The sequence below is a fragment of the Anolis carolinensis genome, unplaced genomic scaffold (assembly GCF_035594765.1).
Source record: "Anolis carolinensis isolate JA03-04 unplaced genomic scaffold, rAnoCar3.1.pri scaffold_10, whole genome shotgun sequence".
Taxonomy (NCBI): Eukaryota; Metazoa; Chordata; class Lepidosauria; order Squamata; family Dactyloidae; genus Anolis; species Anolis carolinensis.
The window spans coordinates 20547141-20565662 of NW_026943821.1; positions in this window are offsets into that span (position 1 = coordinate 20547141).

The following is an 18522-nucleotide window of genomic DNA, read 5'->3' on the forward strand; positions in this document are numbered from 1 at the left end:
TGTCCCGGGCGAATCTTAAATTTACAATTCTGTTACAGTAGAGTCTCACTTATCCAAGCTAAACGGGCCGGCAGATGCTTGGATAAGTGAATATCTTGGATTATAAGGACTGATCAAGGAGAAGCCTATTAAACATCAAATTAGGTTATGATTTTACAAATTAAGCACCAAAACATCATGTTATACAACAAATTTGACAGACAAAGTAGTTCAATACACAGTAATGTTATGTTGTAATTACTGTACTTACAAATTTAGCACCAAAATATCACGATATATTGGCAACTGACTACAAAAATGGCTTGGATTATCCAGAGGCTTGGATAAGTGAGGCTTGGATAAGTGAGACTCTACTGTAGTACAGTAGAGTTTCACTTATCCAACATAAACTGGCCGGCAGAATGTTGGATAAGCGAATATGTTGGATAATGAGGAGGGATTAAGGAAAAGCCTATTAAACATCAAATTAGGTTATCTTCTATATATATAAAAGAGTGATGGTATCACGGCAGCGGACAAAACAACAAAAGTAAACACCCCACAACCTCGAAAATTGACAGCACAACCCCTCATCCATGCCTCTAGGTTGATACAACAAAAAGAAAAGAAAAATAAAGTCCTAATTAGAGGGAGAGGAATAATTGTTTTTATCCAATTGCTGCCAGTTAGAAGGCTAAGCTCCGCTCACTTGGTCTCCTAGCAACCCACTCAGCCCAGGGGGCCCTTTACCTTAACTACCACCAATTCCTCAATACTTTATTTCCCATACCACCATACTTCACCACAGCAACGCGTGGCCGGGCACAGCTAGTGGTTTTATAAATTAAGCACCAAAACATCATGTTATACAACAAATTTGACAGAAAAAGTAGTTCAATACGCAGTAATGCTATTAATGTATTTACAAATTTAGCACCAAAATATCACGATGTATTGAAAACATTGACTACAAAAATTTGTTGGATAATCCAGAACGTTGGATAAGCAAGTGTTGGATAAGTGAGACTGTACTGTATTGTGTTGTCATTCTTGTTCTCTGCGTTTTAATACGCCTGTATTGTATGGTAATATGTTTTATGGCAAGTCACACTTTCTCGGCTTTGGAGCCAGAGAAGGAAGGGCAAACCTGGTTCAAGAAACAACAGATCTCTAGCTGGGAATGACAGCTGAATGCAAGCCTGAATTAAATGCTCCAAATTAACTGTGTGTTTGTGTCCATGAGAAAGAGAAGCATCACAGGCGGAAGCCTGCATTTCATGCATTTTTTTTTCCCCAAAGAAGAAGGTTAGTGGGTCACTCCGGCGCTGGAGGCTTTTGCGCTCAGCTGCTTTGCTGCCAAAACCGACCGGGAAAACAGCTCCTTCGCCACCAGCAGGCAAAGCAAAGGGAGAGGAAGGAAGGGGACGATGGGAGCTGGAATCCAGGACTCCCACCCTTCCCAAGAGAAACCAAGAGGTTGGAAGGGCCATCCAAAGGCTATCCCAGGCGTGGGCAAACTTGAGCCCGCCAGGTGTTTTGGACTCCAACTCCCACAATTCCTAACAGCCGGTAGGCTGTTAGGAATTGTGGGAGTTGGAGTCCAAAACACCAGGAGGGGCCAAGTTTGCCCATGCCTAGGATAGCCTTAGAATTGGAAGAGACCTCCAAGGGCCGTAATAATAATAATAATAATAATAATAATAATAATAATAATAATAATAACCCTCACAGTGATGTTGACCGGCTATATCTGCCTAGAAGATCAGGGGGCAGAGGACTCTTACAAGTAAAACAAGGAGTCAAAGAAGAAGAACATGCCCTGGCAGAATATGTAAAGCAAAGTGAAGAACCTGCTTTGATTGAAGTCAAAAATCAGAAACTCCTCAAAACACAGCTGACAAAAAATCAGTACAAGAAAACCGCACTACAAACTAGAGCTGACAGCTGGCACAACAAAACCTTGCATGGAAAGTTCCTTGACAAAACTGAAGGAAAAGCTGAGAAGGAGAAGACCTGGCTCTGGCTCACAAATGGGACCCTGAAGAAGGAGACAGAAGGCCTGATCCTTGCAGCCCAGGAGCAAGCCATCAGAACAAATGCAATTAAGGCCAAGATCGAAAAATCAGCTGATGACCTAAAATGCAGACTGTGCAAGGAAGCTGACGAAACCATTGATCATATCCTCAGCTGCTGTAAGAAAATCGCACAGACAGACTATAAACAGAGGCACAACTATGTGGCCCAAATGATTCATTGGAACTTATGCCTCAAGTACCACCTCCCTGCAGTAAAGAATTGGTGGGATCACAAACCTGCAAAAGTATTGGAGAATGAGCACGCAAAAATACTGTGGGACTTCCGAATCCAGACTGACAAAGTTCTGGAATACAACACACCAGACATCACAGTTGTGGAAAAGAAAAAGGTTTGGATTATTGATGTTGCCATCCCAGGTGACAGTCGCATTGACGAAAAACAACAGGAAAAACTCAGCCGCTCTCAGGATCTCAAGATTGAACTTCAAAGACTCTGGCAGAAACCAGTACAGGTGGTCCCGGTGGTGATGGGCACACTGGGTGCCGTGCCAAAAGATCTCAGCCGGCATTTGGAAACAATAGACATTGACAAAATCACGATCTGCCAACTGCAAAAGGCCACCCTACTGGGATCTGCGCACATCATCCGAAAATACATCACACAGTCCTAGACACTTGGGAAGTGTTCGACTTGTGAGTTTGTGGTACGAAATCGAGCATATCTATCTTCTTTGCTGTGTCATAATAAAATAATAATAATAATAATAATAATAATAATAATAATAATAATAATAATAACTTTATTTATATACCGCCCTATCTCCTGGATGGGACTCAGGGCAGTTTTCAATCATGAAAACAACACATACATTACATAGCAACATAATAACACATTATTAAGCAAGGTAAAACATTTCAATTATATAGTAATAAATAAGACTTATAGGACCTGATCAAGGGGACGGGAACCATAAACCCAATATATTAAAGTGTATCATTTTAGGCTAGATAAATCTTGTGCAATATCGTGAAATCCAAGAGATGGAAGAGTCCCCTAAAGGCCATCCAGTCGAACCCCTTTCTGCCAGGCAGGAAGACACCATCCAAGCCCTCCCGACAGATGCCCATCTAGCCATAGAATATGATTGAGAGAAAGACAAAGTTGATATATATATGTGTGTGTGTGAGTGAATTCTTGAGTTGGAAGGGGCTCCTAAGGGCCATCCACTCCAAACCCCTTCTGCCGGACAGGAAGACACCATCCAAACCCTCCTGACAGATGCCCATCCAGCCATAGGTATGATTGAGAGAAAGGGAAAGCTGGTCTGTGTGTGTGTGTGTGTGTGTATGTGTATATATATATATACACACACACACACACACACACACACACACACACACACACACACACATAGAGTAGAGTCTCACTTATCCAGCATAAACAGGCTGGTAGAATGTTGGATAAGTGAATATGCTGGATAATAAGGAGGGATTAAGGAAAAGCCTATTAAACATCAAATTACGTTATGATTTTACAAATTAAGCACCAAAACATCATGTTATACAACAAATTTGACAGAAAAATTAGTTCAATACGCAGTAAGGCTATGTAGTAATTACTGTATTTACGAATTTAGCACCAAAATATCACGATGTATTGAAAACATTGACTACAAAAATGCGTTGGATAATCCAGAACCTTGGATAAGCGAGTGTTGGATAAGTGAGACTCTACTGTATCGTGAAATCCAAGAGTTGGAAGAGACCTCTAAAGGCCATCCAGTCGAACCCCTTTCTGCCAGGCAGGAAGACACCATGCCCTCCCGACAGATGCCCATCCAGCCATAGATACAGTATGATTGAGAGAAAGAGAAAGCTGATATATATATATATACCGTGTTTCCCCGAAAATAAGACAGTGTCTTATATTATTTTTTACTCTCAAAGATGCGCTAGGTCTTACTTTCAGGGGATGTCTTATTTTTCCATGAAGAAGAATTCACATTTATTGTTGAACAAAAAAAAAAAAGAACATTTATTCTATACTGTACAGTAGTTGTCATCACAAACCAACATAACTAAACCAGACAAACTGTGACTCCTGTTAAGAATTTATTGTTACTATCATTATTTCCATATACAACTGGTATGTAAGCTGCCCCGAGTCCCTCTGGGGAGATGGAAGTGAGGTATAAAAATAAAATAATTATTATGATTATTATTATTTTATTGTATGACACAGCAAACAAGATAGACATGCTGGATTTCATATCACAAAATCACAAGTCGAACACTTCCCAAGTGTCTAGGACTGTGTGATTTATTATTATTATTATTATTATTATTATTATTATTATTATTATTATTATTATTGTTGTTGTATGACACAGCAAACAAGATAGACATGCTGGATTTCATATCACAAAATCACAAGACAAACACTTACCAAGTGTCTAGGACTGTGTGATTTATTATTATTATTATTATTATTATTATTATTATTATTATTATTATTATTATTATTATGTACTTTTACCAATCCTGCATGCTATGGTGTTTTGTTTGGCGGGCGCCGGGCATGTTTCCAAACAAAAACTTTGCTAGGTCTTACTTTCGGGGGAGGCCTTATATTTAGCAATTCAGCAAAACTTCTACTAGGTCTTATTTTTTGGGGATGTCTTATTTTCAGGGCAACAGGGTGTGTGTGTGTGTGTGTGTGTGTGTGTGTGTGTATATATATATATATATATATGAATATGAATTCTTGAGTTAGAAGGGGCACAATTCAGCAAAACTTCTACTAGGCCTTATTTTTTGGGGATGTCTTATTTTCAGGGAAACAGGGTGTGTGTGTGTGTGTGTGTGTGTGTGTGTGTGTGTATATATATATATGAATATGAATTCTTGAGTTAGAAGGGGCGCAATTCAGCAAAACTTCTACTAGGCCTTATTTTTTGGGGATGTCTTATTTTCAGGGAAACAGGGTGTGTGTGTGTGTGTGTGTGTGTGTGTGTGTGTGTATATATATATATGAATATGAATTCTTGAGTTAGAAGGGGCGCAATTCAGTAAAACTTCTACTAGGCCTTATTTTTTGGGGATGTCTTATTTTCAGGGAAACAGGGTGTGTGTGTGTGTGTGTGTGTATATATATATATATATGAATATGAATTCTTGAGTTAGAAGGGGCGCAATTCAGTAAAACTTCTACTAGGCCTTATTTTTTGGGGATGTCTTATTTTCAGGGAAACAGGGTGTGTGTGTGTGTGTGTGTGTGTGTGTGTGTGTGTATATATATATATGAATATGAATTCTTGAGTTAGAAGGGGCGCAATTCAGCAAAACTTCTACTAGGCCTTATTTTTTGGGGATGTCTTATTTTCAGGGAAACAGGGTGTGTGTGTGTGTGTGTGTGTGTGTGTGTGTGTGTATATATATGAATATGAATTCTTGAGTTAGAAGGGGCGCAATTCAGTAAAACTTCTACTAGGCCTTATTTTTTGGGGATGTCTTATTTTCAGGGAAACAGGGTGTGTGTGTGTGTGTGTGTGTGTGTGTGTGTGTATATATATATATGAATATGAATTCTTGAGTTAGAAGGGGCGCAATTCAGCAAAACTTCTACTAGGCCTTATTTTTTGGGGATGTCTTATTTTCAGGGAAACAGGGTGTGTGTGTGTGTGTGTGTGTGTGTGTGTGTGTGTGTGTGTATATATATATATGAATATGAATTCTTGAGTTAGAAGGGGCGCAATTCAGCAAAACTTCTACTAGGCCTTATTTTTTGGGGATGTCTTATTTTCAGGGAAACAGGGTGTGTGTGTATGTGTGTGTGTGTGTGTGTGTGTGTGTGTGTATATATATATATATATGAATTCTTGAGTTAGAAGGGGCGCAATTCAGTAAAACTTCTACTAGGTCTTATTTTTTGGGGATGTCTTATTTTCAGGGAAACAGGGTGTGTGTGTGTATGTGTGTGTGTGTGTGTGTGTATATATATATATATATATATATATGAATTCTTGAGTTAGAAGGGGCGCAATTCAGTAAAACTTCTACTAGGTCTTATTTTTTGGGGATGTCTTATTTTCAGGGAAACAGGGTGTGTGTGTATGTGTGTGTGTGTGTGTGTGTGTGTGTATATATATATATATATATATATATATATGAATTCTTGAGTTAGAAGGGGCGCAATTCAGCAAAACTTCTACTAGGTCTTATTTTTTGGGGATGTCTTATTTTCAGGGAAACAGGGTGTGTGTGTGTGTGTGTGTGTATATATATATGTATGTATGTATGTATGTATGTATATATATATGTATGTATGTATGTATGAATTCTTGAGTTAGAAGGGGCTCCTAAGGGCCATCCACTCCAAACTCCTTCTGCCAGGCAGGAAAAGCCCTCCCGACAGATGGTCATCCAGACAGATACAGAATCATGGAATCCAAGAGTTTGAAGAGACCTTCAAGGGTCATCCCTTTGTGCCTGGCAGGAAGACACCATCCAAGCCCTCCCAACAGACGCCCATCCAACCATAGATATGATTGAGAGAAAAAGAAACGGATCCATCATTATTGGAGTCCATTATTGGAGTCTCTGGATGTAGGTGAACTACAACTCCAAAATCAAGGTCAATACCCACCAAGCCCTTCCTTCTATTTAGTATAGACCAGGCTTGGGCAAACTTGGGCCCTCCAGGCGTTTTGGACTTCAACTCCCACAATTCCTAACAGCCTACCGGCTGTTAGGAATTGTGGGAGTTGAAGTCCAAAACGCCTGGAGGGCCCAAGTTTGCCCAAGCCTGGTATAGAGGCTGCATGAAAGAGCCCCCTCCCCCAAATGATGCTTTTCCTCTCCTTCTCGTTCTCGTTCCAGACGCAGAGCTCCTTCCGTGGCCTCCTTCTGAACCGCCAATGGCCCCATTCTGTCAAGTGCGCCGCGCATCGCATCGTGGCCCATGTCTGACTCCTGCGCCGAGTCTCGCTCCTGCTCTTCCGTCTTCCAGGTAAGACCGTATTCACTCGAGTCTCGTGCGCCATCGAATCTAAGGCACATCTCAGTTTCCAAAACTCTGAAATCACACCATTATGACAACATGATGGTTTCACTTTGGCTACCACAGTTCTGACCTGTTGTTTGCAGTTGTTTCATTGTTATGGTTCCAGCCTGGGATTTGTAGTTCAGACAGGGGCATGTGCAATCCTCAGCCAGAGTGCAGACTCCAAACCTCAGGATGCTGTAGGAAAACACTATTGAGATTATAGTGGAATCATAACACTATATGAACCGATAATAACTGGGATCTGCAAGCATCATCCGAAAATACATCACACAGTCCTAGACACTTGGGAAGTGTTCGACTTGTGATTTTGTGATACGAAATCCAGCATATCTATCTTGTTTGCTGTGTCATAATAAAATAATAATAATAATAATAATAATAATAATAATAATAATAATCTGAAGAAGGAGACAGAAGGCCTGATCCTTGCAGCCCAGGAGCAAGCCATCAGAACAAATGCAATTAAGGCCAAGATCGAAAAATCAGCTGATGACCCAAAATGCAGACTGTGCAAGGAAACCGACAAAACCATTGATCATATCCTCAGCTGCTGTAAGAAAATTGCACAGACAGACTACAAACAGAGGCACAACTATGTGGCCCAAATGATTCATTGGAACTTATGCCTCAAGTACCACCTCCCAGCAGTAAAAAACTGGTGGGATCAGAAACCTGCAAAAGTATTGGAAAATGAGCACGCAAAGATACTGTGGGACTTCCGAATCCAGACTGACAAAGTTCAGGAACACAACACACCAGACCTCACAGTTGTGGAAAAGAAAAAGGGTTGGATCATTGATGTTGCCATCCCAGGTGACAGTCACATTGACGAAAAACAACAGGAAAAGCTCAGCTGCTATCAGGACCTCAAGATTGAACTTCAAAGCCTCTGGCAGAAACCAGTGCAGGTGGTCCCGGTGGTGATGGGCACATTGGGTACTGTGCCAAAAGATCTCAGCCGGCATTTGGAAACAATAGACATTGACAAAATTACGATCTGCCAACTGCAAAAGGCCACCCTACTGGGATCTGCACGCATCATCCGAAAATACATCACACAGTCCTAAACGCTTCGGAAGTGTTCGACTTGTGATTTTGTGATACGAAATCCAGCATGTCTGTCTTGTTTGCTGTGTCATATAATAATAATAATAATAATAATAATAATAATAATAATAATAATAATAATAATAATAATAATAAAGAAGATTGGAAGAGACCCCTTGGGCCATTTAGTCGAACCCCCTTCTGCCTTTGTGCACCCAAAACACATGCAAAGCACCCTGACAGATGGCCACCCAGCTTCAATGTTAATAATAATAATAATAATAATAATAATAATAATAATAATAATATAGCGAGTTGGAAGAGACCCCTTGGGCCATTTAGTCCAAGCCCCTTCTGCCTTTGTGCACCAAAAGCACAAGCAAAGCACTCCTTAGTAATTAATTAAATGATTAATTAAATCATAATTAAAATACAGTGATGAAAAGCACAAGCAAAGCATTGGAAGGCCCGGCCCGGAAAGGGTTACAAGCCCCATCATACCTTTGAGTGGTTTTCCAGGGTCATTTCGCTCGTTGTTCCTCCAGATACAACAATGTTATCTCTGTTTCCTTGTGAGATTGTCCTGTGCATTAAACATTACAGAGGATGGAGCCCAGGGCGGAACGGAGCAGGCTTTTTCCTTGTTGACCCAAGAAAGGACTTCTGCAATGCGAGGCGAACGGAGCCATGGAACTCACTGCCACATGATCGAGAGGTGCGAAGAAAGAATAGAGACCTTTGAAGAGTCCAGATGAAGGGAGAGGTGGGTAATACAATTGTTGTTGTTGTTGTTGCTGTTGTTGTTGTTAGAAGAGGCAGTTTATAAGTATATTATTATTATTATTATTATTATTATTATTATTATTATTATTATTATTATTATTAGGAAAGGCAGTTTACAAGTAGTTCTACTACTAGTAGTTATAATAATAATAATAATAATTATTATTTTTATTAGGAAAGGCAGTTTACAAGTAGTAACAGTAGCAGTAGTTATTATTATTATTAGGAAAGGCAGTTTACAAGTAATACTACTAGTAGTAATTGTTATTATTATTATTATTATTATTATTATTATTATTATTATTATTATTAGGAAAGGCAGTAGTAGTAGTAGTAGTTATTATTATTATTATTAGGAATGGCAGTTTACAAGTAGTAGTAGTAATTATTATTATTACTATTATTATTATTAGGAAAGGCAGTTCACAAGGAGTAGTAGTAGTAGTTATTATTATTATTATTATTATTATTAGGAAAGACAGTTTACAAGTAGTAGTAGTAGTAATTATTATTATTATTACTATCATTATTATTAGGAAAGGCAGTTTACAAGTAGTAACAGTAGCAGTAGTTATTACTACTACTACTACTACTACTACTACTACTAGTTATTATTATTATTATCCTTTAACATTTCACAAACTAACCCTGGAACCTATGTGATCCAGTGACAGGTCCAAAGCGTGGCATCAAAGCCAATATAATAATAAATATATAATATTATATCCAGGTTGTGCATTCCGTATTCCGAAATTTGGTAGCTGAGACAGTGTTATCTTTTGTTTCTGGATGGTTCAATGTACACAATTGTTTGTCATGCGCCTAATGATTGAACATATCGCATAAAATTACCATCAGGTGTCTATGCAACATCAATAGATTTCGGGTCCAGGCTTGGGTCCCATTGCGAAGGTATCCCATTATATATATATATATATAGGAAAATAAAATAAATGTGTCTCTTTTTAGAGCCATAAGGTGACTGGAAGGCGCATGCATGCACACAGATGCACATTCGGAGCTTCTTGCCTTATATTTTATTTTGCTATCATCTTCCCAAAAGTCAATTGGGACAGAAAGGGGCTGTCACGCATTAGGAGGCAGTGCTTTTGGTGGGCCTATGCGCTCCCCATGTGCCGCATGCGCACATTGGAGGGAGCTTCGGAACGTGCTTTTAAAGGCCGGGATGAAATGTGCTTCTGAAGTACTGACGTGGAATAAGCAAGCGGGCCGCTCTCCCCCAAGGCCACGTTTTGCATCTCATTTGCATGAATTGCATCCAGAGCCCTTGCAAGCGGCGCATATTGCGCCTCAGAACGAACCTTGGTTTCAATGGAAGGCAAGGACTCTTTGGATGTGTCTGCACTGTAGAACGAATGAAGTTTGAAACCACTTTAACGGCTGTGGCTCAATGTTATTGATCCACGGTCTTTGCCTTCTTTGCCTAAGCACCACCAAACTACAACTCTCAGGAACCCATAGCAGTGAGCCATGGCTAAAGTGAGTTAAAGTGGTTTCAAACTGCATTAATTCTGCAGTGTGGATGCACCCGACGACTGCGGATTGTGGTCCGAATCCCCATTTGGACATGAACACTGGCTGGGCACATCATACACTCATAGGTTGCAGAATTATCTCAGTCTGACACCACATGAACTGCCAGAACCTCAATGCGCTGGCATTTTGGGATGTGTAGTTTTGTGAGCCATTTACCCTTCTGTATTCCAGAGCATTGATGCCACAAGAAGATGCAAATCCATTGTTGGTTTGTCCATGGAAACAAGGAGATGCTTTGTTTCTTTAACCATAAACATGGTTATTTAGAGCCATAAGGCGACCAGAAGGCGCATGCATGCACGCACACACATTTGGAGCTTTTTATATGATCTTGTATTTTGCTATCAACCCTTCCAAAAAACCGTTATAAAAGGAAGATACTATGATGTGTCTTTTGTGGGTCTATGCGCTCTCCATGTGCCACATGTGCACATCCAGGGAGCCTCGGAGTGTGCTTTTAAAGGGAGGGAATTTGCTTTTTAAGGCAAGGAGGAAACGAGGGCATAAACAAGGTTCGAATAAACATAATAATAATAGTAATAATGACCCAAAATGCAGACTGTGCAAGGAAACCGACGAAACCATTGATCATATCCTCAGCTGCTGTAAGAAAATCGCACAGACAGACTATAAACAGAGGCACAACTCTGTGGCCCAAATGATTCATTGGAACTTATGCCTCAAGTACCATCTCCCAGCAGCAAAGTGGGATCACAAACCTGCAAAAGTATTGGAAAATGAGCACGCAAAGATACTGTGGGACTTCCGAATCCAGACTGACAAAGTTCTGGAACACAACACACCAGATATCACAGTTGTGGAAAAGAAAAAGGTTTGGATCATTGATGTTGCCATCCCAGGTGACAGTCGCATTGACGAAAAACAACAGGAAAAACTCAGCCGCTATCAGGACCTCAAGATTGAACTACAAAGACTATGGCAGAAACCAGTGCAGGTGGTCCCGGTGGTGATCGGCACATTGAGTGCCGTGCCAAAATATCTCATCCGGCATTTGGAAACAATAGACATTGACAAAATTACGATCTGCCAGCTGCAAAAGGCCACCCTACTGGGATCTGCGCGCATCATCCGAAAATACATTACACAGTCCTAGACACTTGGGAAGTGTTCGACTTGTGATTTTGTGAAATGAAATCCAGCATATCTATCTTGTTTGCTGTGTCATACAATAATAATAATAATAATAATAATAATAATAATAATAATAATAACAACAACAACAACAACAACAACTGCAAAAGGCCACCCTAATGGGATCTGCGCGCATCTTCCGAAAATACATCGCACAGTCCTAGACACTTGGGAAGTGTTTGACTTGTGATTTTGTGAAACGAAATCCAGCATATCTATTTTGTTTGCTGTGTCATAATAAAATAATAATAATAACTGCAAAAGGCCACCCTACTGGGATCTATGCGCATCATCAGAAAATACATCACACAGTCCTAGACACTTGGGAAATGTTTGACTTGTGATTTTGTGAAACGAAATCCAGCATATCTATTTTGTTTGCCATGTCATAATAATATAATAATAATAACTGCAAAAGGCCACCCTACTGGGATCTATGCGCATCATCAGAAAATACATCACACAGTCCTAGACACTTGGGAAATGTTTGACTTGTGATTTTGTGAAATGAAATCCAGCATATCTATTTTGTTTGCCATGTCATAATAAAATAATAATAATAACTGCAAAAGGCCACCCTACTGGGATCTATGCGCATCATCAGAAAATACATCACACAGTCCTAGACACTTGGGAAATGTTTGACTTGTGATTTTGTGAAACGAAATCCAGCATATCTATTTTGTTTGCCATGTCATAATAAAATAATAATAATAACTGCAAAAGGCCACCCTACTGGGATCTATGTGCATCATCCGAAAATACATCACACAGTTCTAGACATTTGGGAAGCGTTCAACTTGTGATTTTGTGAAACGAAATCCAGCATATCTATCTTGTTTGCTGTGTCTTACAATAATAATAATAATAATAATAATAATAATAATAATAATAATAATAGTAATAATAATAATAATAATAATAATAATAATAATAATAATAATAATAATAATAATAATAATATCAGGCACATTGATTCCGTGCCATCCCAGCCTGTTATGCAGATGCTTTTCGCCCCGATCGTCTCCTGCGTGAAGCTTTAACTCCTTATTTAGGTCACCGTGAAAGACACAGACATATATTTTGCATTTTGCATTAGCCTTGTTTATTGCTCTTCTTCGTTGGTCCCCATGAAGAAACCCAGATACATATTTCCAGGCTGAAAACGCTGGAGGCAACTCCGAGAAGACTGATCTACCTTTCTTTCCGATGCTCAATGTTTCCAATATTTTCCTTTTTGCACTTTCCACAACTATGGGTCTGACTCTTCACCGTTATGTGCGTTTTGGGGCATGCAATGGGGTTGCAATGGACTCCAGTTTTCGCTTTTGAGCCATCCATGCAAAGACCTAAAGCCTTGCCACACTTTAGACAAATGAGCATCATTCAAAGGAGCATCCCTATGGGAAAACATGCTCAAACCATCCATGTGTCAGTGTCGTCCTATGTGTCTTCATGGCTTCTGCTTCCCCCCCACTGTTTTGCCATCTTCGAAGCAATACTCCAGAGACTGGCCCTTTCATGCGCCTTGCTGCAGCGCAGTTGGCATGGCAACCCCCGGCGCATAAGCGGCATGCGCCTGGCTTGGCCCTGTCCAGAAGTGGAACCGCGTTCCTATGCTCTGCCTTTTAATACGAAGCCATAGAGCTGCCAGATTTAAAACTGGAGAGGAACCTTAGCAACATGGCATCATAAGCATTGGGAGGGGCCTCTAAAGGCCATCCAGTCCAACCCCATTCTGCCAGTGACAAAGTCACAATGCAAACCCTCCTGACAGATGACCACGCAGCCTCTGTTTACAGAGCTCCAGAGAAAAAGACTCCACGCAGTGTTATTCCAGGTGAGGTCTGACCAAAGCAGAAGAGAGTCGGACTCAGACTTTTGTCTCACCTAGAATCGCATTGGCCTTTTTCGCTGCTACATCACATTCTTGGCTCAGGTTCAGCTTGTGGTCAACAAAGATCCCTAGATCTGTTTCCCAGGGATTGTTTTCAAGCTTGAAGTCACCCATCCTAGGTAAAGGTAAAGGTTTCCCCTGACATTAAGTCTAGTCGTGTTCGATGTTAGTGTCCGTCTTTATTATGTGTATATTAATATGACCATTTTATAGTATTACAAGCTTCCGCTCCGCCCTCAGTAGCCTAAAAAACAAAGTGTTTCCGAGTGGCGCATGAGGTAAACCATCTGCCGCTGCGGTTGGGCTTTTCACATGCTGCGTCTTGCAAGGGTGGGGGCTGGGGCCCGCACTGCGCATGCGCATATTGGTTTTTTTTTGGTTTTTGGGATTTTGGGAGACATGGATGTTGATGTGAGTTTTGGTTTTGTCATCTAAACATAGCGGGGAGGACCATGTGTTTTGTTGCCAAGTTTCGTGTTTCTGGGTTTTTTAGTTTCGCTGCTTTTATTAAGGTAAAAATGGTCAGAACAGATTTATATATATCGATATGTCTTATCTGTCTGTTGTTGTGAGAAGAGGTAGGTAACAATAATATTAATATTAATGGTTTGCTGTGAGTTTTCTGGACTATATGGCCATGTTCCAGAAGCATTCTCTCCTGACGTTTTACCCACATCTATGGCAGGCATCTTCAGAGGTTGCCTACTGTAGATGTGGGCAAAACGCCAGGAGAGAATGCTTCTGGAACATGGCCATACAGCCCAGAAAACTCATAGCAACCCAGTGATTCCGGCAATGAACGCCTTTGACAACATATTAATATTAATATTTATCATTACTATTATGACTACTATTATTATTACTGTTGTTGTTGTTGTTATTATTGTAAGTATGACACAGCAAACAAGATAGATATGCTGGATTTCGTATCACAAAATCACAAGTCGAACACTTCCTAAGTGTCTAGGACTGTGTGATGTATTTTCGGATGATGCGCGCAGATCCCAGTAGGATGGCCTTTTGCAGTTGGCAGATCATAATTTTGTCAATGTCTATTGTTTCCTTATTATTATTATTATTATTATTATTATTATTATTATTATTATTATTATTATTATTATTCCCTTGGACTTGCAATGGAGAGGAAGCATTTAGGATAGTCAGCCAATCTCTCCAAACTACAAATCCCAGGAACCTCCATGAAACCATAGAAATTAAAATGGAATCAATATGCTACAACTGTGAGGTGCAGAAAAGCCATATAAGAAGGAGGTTTTAAGGATCCCAGTGCTGATTTGTGCCTTTTTCTTCTATGGGCACCAATGCCAACCTGTTTACCTTCTAGATAGTTGGTAGCTCTTTCAACTTTTAATAGCATAGCTTAAACGAATATTTTGTAGTCATTTTGATGGGCCTTGCCCCTGTTTAATTGGGCCAACTATGCCCTGTTTTCTCTTGAATGGGGAAAACAATTAACAAAGCCAGCAGGGCATCTGCAGGTAGGGTATATAATGGGAAGATGGGTGCCTGGCCGCACTTGTTTCAATTATTTCAATTAGGAAAAAATGCAAAATGCCAGGTTGTTGAGGCCCAATGGGCATTGTGGGACCCAACCCAGGCATGGCATTTTCCAGTACGTCAGGACCTCCATAATCATCGGCAGAAACCCTTAAAGTGCAGGAAATATTTGGGTCCGAAAACTGTCCAAAAGTGAGGTGCGATTTCTATTTCTTGATGGCCATCTGTCGGGAGGGCTTTGATGGTGCTTTCCTGCCTGGCAGGAGCAGGTTGGACTGGATGTCCCCTTGGGGTCCCTTCCAGATTTTATCTATCTATCAATCTATCATTCATTCTGCCTGGAAGTCTCCTTCTCTGGAGTCCTTTATGTAGAGGCTAGATGGCCATCTGTCAGGAGGGCTTTGATGGTGCTTTCCTGCCTGGCAGGAGAGAGTTGGACTAGATGACATCTTTGGGGTCCCTTCCAGATCTTATCTATCTATTTCTCATTCATTCATCCATAAGAGCTGCCTGGAAGTCTCCTTCTCTGGAGGCCTTTATGCAGAGGCTGGATGGCCATCTGTCGGGAGGGCTTTGATGGTGCTTTCCTGCCTGGCAGGAGCGGGTTGGACTGGATGGCCCCTTGGGGTCCCTTCTAGATCGTATCTATCTATCTATCATTCATTCATAAGAGCTGCCTGGAAGTCTCCTTCTCTGGAGACCTTTATGCTTAGGCTGCATGGCCATCTGTCGGGAGGGCTTTGATGGTGCTTTCCTGCCTGGCAGAAGCAGGTTGGACTAGATGACCCTTTGGGTCCCTTCCAGATCTTATCTATCTATCTATCTATCATTCATTCATAAGAGCTGCCTGGAAGTCTCCTTCTCTGGAGACCTTTATGCAGAGGCTGCATGGCCATCTGTCTGGAGGGCTTTTATGGTGCTTTCCTGCCTGGCAGGAGCGGGTTGGACTGGATGACCTTTTGGGGTCCCTTCCAGATCTTATCTATCTATCTATTTATCATTCATTCATTCATAAAAGTTGCCTGGAAGTCTCCTTCTCTGGAGACCTTTATGCAGAGGCAGCATGGCCATCTGTCGGGAGGGCTTTGATGGTGCTTTCCTGTCTGGCAGGAGCAGGTTGGACTAGATGGCCCCTTGGGGTCCCTTCTAGATCGTATCTATCTATCTACCATTCATTCATAAGTGCTGCCTGGAAGTCTCCTTCTCTGGAGGCTGAATGACCATCTATTGGGAGGGCTTTGATGGTCCTTTCCTGCCTGGCAGGAGCGGGTTGGACTAGATGACCTCTTGGGGTCCCTTCCAGATCTTATCTATCTATCTACCATTCATTCATAAGTGCTACCTGGAAGTCTCCTTCCCTGGAGGCCTTTATGTTTAGGCTGCATGGCCATCTGTCAGGAGGGCTTTGATGGTGCCTCCCTGACTGGCAGAAGAGGACTGAACTGGATGACCTATTGGGATCTCTTCCAACGCTGTGATTCCAAACTAGAAGGCGCACAACAATGGACTTGGCAACCCCGCATTTCAGAGCCACGGTGCCGTGTTGCATAGCGAAGTGGTTTCGACAACATGCCAGACTTCCTTTGCGCAATGCGTCTGCATGTGTCTACTAGTGCGAATGTTGGCATAAAAGGCACATAATTTATTTGCCAGTTCCCTGGACTTTGGCTGGTGAGATCTGGAGACCAGCCGATTGCCCATCCAACCCATTCAGAAGGGTGTTTGTGAAGGCAAACTACAAATCCCAGGATGTTAAGGGAAACGGTGCCATGAGAGTGACATAAAGCTACTCCTTATAGCATAGCATTGTGATGCTCTTGGGACTATTAATGAATGGCTATAGCTTGATCCCACTTGAACTGTCATGCATTCCTGGGAGTTGTAGTTCCATAGGGCCTTTAGTCTTCTCTGCCTGGGAATGATGCAAGCGGACACGATAAAAAATCACATTTGGAGGGTATTATTTTTAATACAGATGCATTTGAGTCGAAAGGAGATGCGAGCATTACATTAATACATTAAGAACTAGCCTTTTAATTCTGTTTTTAGTTACTTTTAGTGACATCGTTTTGTAGTCCATTTAAAAAAGTCGGACACTGGAATCCCATCCCATGTCTACACTGTCGAATGAATGCAGTTCGATACCACTTGAACTGCTATGGCTCTATGCAATGGAATCCTGGGAGTTGTAGTCTTACAAGGACTTTAGTCTGTTCTGCCCAAGAATGCTTAGCCTCACCAAACTACAGATCCCAGGAATCCATACCATTGAGCCACAGCAGAGGAAGTGGCATCAAACTGTGTTAATTCTACAGTGTAGACGCACCCAAACAAGGCTAAAAGCCTTCCCAGGCATTGAACCGAAGCCATTCAAGTGGCGTCAAACTGCATTAGTTTCACAGTGCGGGCGCACCCTCTCGTTCCATGGTATGTAGGCTATACTGGATTTTCCACTTTCAGTCTCGTAGGAATGAAACCTGGCCGTTTGCCTTCCTTTCCAAAGATGATATCTCGATCTTTGCTCAGTTTGGCAAGAAGAATACCCACGACTCCTCAGCCTTCCCATTTTGAAAATGTCCCAGTTTCCCTCTTCTCCTCCCACTTTTGCCATCGGCTTATTTACATCGCTGCAAACGGAGTGTGAAGCACTTCAGCTGCCTCTGAAATGTCCCAGTTTTGCTCCCTTCGTCCTCAGTTCAATTTGGTTGCCGCAAACTGCGCTCAAAGTTCAAAAGGGGTTTTTCTTGACTTTCTTAATAAGGTCTTGACTTCCTTAATAAGCAAAAAAGATGCACGTTTGGGTCGGATGCATTGAAGGAAGCAGCCAGGCTTTGAAGCTGCAAGGCTATTCAATGCTAGCCAAGCTGGCCAATTGCAACATTCACACTTGCCTCCAACAGACAAGAGCTCTTTATTCCATCTTGGACATTATTCCACAAATATATAAACCCCACTTTTCTAGTTTCCAACAGACCTCACAACCTCAGAGGCTGCCTGCCATAGATGTGGGCGAAATGTCAGGAGAGAATGCTTCTGGAACATGGCCATACAGCCCGGAGTTGTTCTCCTCCAGAAACTTTGTTTTTGTGGTTGTTGCCAACTAAGTTGGATTGGATGAGATATTTATTGAAAAACTACAGCAAAATGTGCTGCGGGATGTCCTGAAGGTCAAGCAAAAAGATGCATGTTTGGGACGGATGCATTAAAGGGAAGCAGCCTGGCCTTGAAGCTGCAAGGCTATTCAATGCTAGCCAAGCTGGCCAATTGCAGCATTCACACTTGCATCCAACAGACAAAGAGTTTTTTCTCCCACCCTGGACATTCCACAGATATATAAACCCCACTTGCCTAGTTTCCAACAGACCTCACAACCTCAGAGGATGCCTGCCATAGATGTGGGTGAAACGTCAGGAGAGAATGCTTCTGGAACATGGCCAGACAGCCTGGAGTTGTTCTAGTCCAGAAACTTTGTTTTTGTGGTTGCTGAG